This window comes from Propithecus coquereli, unplaced genomic scaffold, assembly GCF_000956105.1.
Source record: "Propithecus coquereli isolate 6110/MARCELLA unplaced genomic scaffold, Pcoq_1.0 Scaffold1, whole genome shotgun sequence".
Classification (NCBI taxonomy): Eukaryota; Metazoa; Chordata; class Mammalia; order Primates; family Indriidae; genus Propithecus; species Propithecus coquereli.
The window spans coordinates 2,379,985-2,381,453 of NW_012133857.1; positions in this window are offsets into that span (position 1 = coordinate 2,379,985).

Below are 1,469 nucleotides of genomic sequence, written 5' to 3' on the forward strand. Positions count from 1 at the left end.
GTAGAGACGGGGTCTCGCTCTTGCTCAGGCTGGTTTCGAACTCCTGAGCTCAAACAATCCTCCCGCCTCGGCCTCCCAGAGAACTAGGATTACAGGCGTGAGCCACCGCGCCCGGCCTTTCACACACTTCTTGCATATTATCAGGGAGAGAAATACGGTCTATTACCTTCATGCACACTCCCCCAACAGACACCACTTGATCACATGGTCAACTCTGGTTGTAAGAAAGGCTGGCGGAGGGTCTGGCTCCTTCATCATCTCCAGAAGGAGGCCAGAAGGAAGAGGGTAATTGGGGAAAGCGTTAGGGCAGCACAGAGGCATCTGCCTTGTTATATGTAGCAAATACTCTGTTCATTGTGTGTACTGCACACTCTCTGGCTTGCCCATGGCCAAAATCACTAATAGCTCTTGGAACTTTTCACCATTGAACCTAAATATAACCTCAGAATCCTCAACAACAGGTTGCAAGCAGTGACAGTCTGTGATTGTTAGCACAAGTGACCTATTTCACAGACTGAATTTACAGACTAGATTTAAACTCTTTGAAAGCAGGACCACATCCTTGGTTTTCTCTCTGTGGTACCTACAGCAATGCTTGTGCTCAAATGGAAACTCAAAGCAGTAACAGTGGCTTCTCCTTAGCTCAGCTGAATGTTGTAATTTCCTTGGGAAAAATCAAAGCCCCGTTACCATTATTCTCTGACTACTTAATGTTCAATATAGGCTTGGACAGCCTTATTCCCCACTCCTGTGGGCCTCTTCATAAAGGGTCACCTGCTATCCTTTGCTTCATTTTACTCATGGGGTCTATTTCCAAATACTTCACAGATGAGTGGTTCACAGGGTTGAGCCAGAACATCAGTTATATCATCCTTATTTGGAGAAGCAAAGGAATTTATCCCCTTAAGCCCTCACAGGTAGCTCAGACTTGTTGTGGATTTAGAAGCCAGCAGGCTTCTTCTCTCTGGCTCTGACAGCCTTGAGACCACCCCGAGCCTTCTTGGGCAGAGCTGCTCCAGCTGCACCAAGAGTAGGCCCAAGTTGCATAATCAGTAAAGTACTTGACTTTGGAGCAAATTAAGCCAAACTAAGAAGAAATAGGATTGGCATGAGCTCCTATTTGTATTTACTCACAAGTCACAAGAAAATATGGGTCTCTTGGTTTTTTTTTTTTTTTTGAGACAGAGTCTCACTCTCTTGCCTGGGCTCGAGTGCCATGGCATCAGCCTACCTTACAGCAACCTCAAACTCCTGGGCTCAAGTGATCCTCCTGCCTCAGCCTGCCAGGTAGCTAGGACTACAGGCACGCACCACCGTGCCCGGCTAATTTTTTCTATTTTTAGCTGTTTGGCTAATTTCTTTATATTTATAGTAGAGACGGGGGTCTCACTCTTGCTCAGGCTGGTCTCGAACTCCTGAGCTCAAGCAATCCTCCCGCCTCGGCCTCCCAGAGTGCTAGGATTACAGGC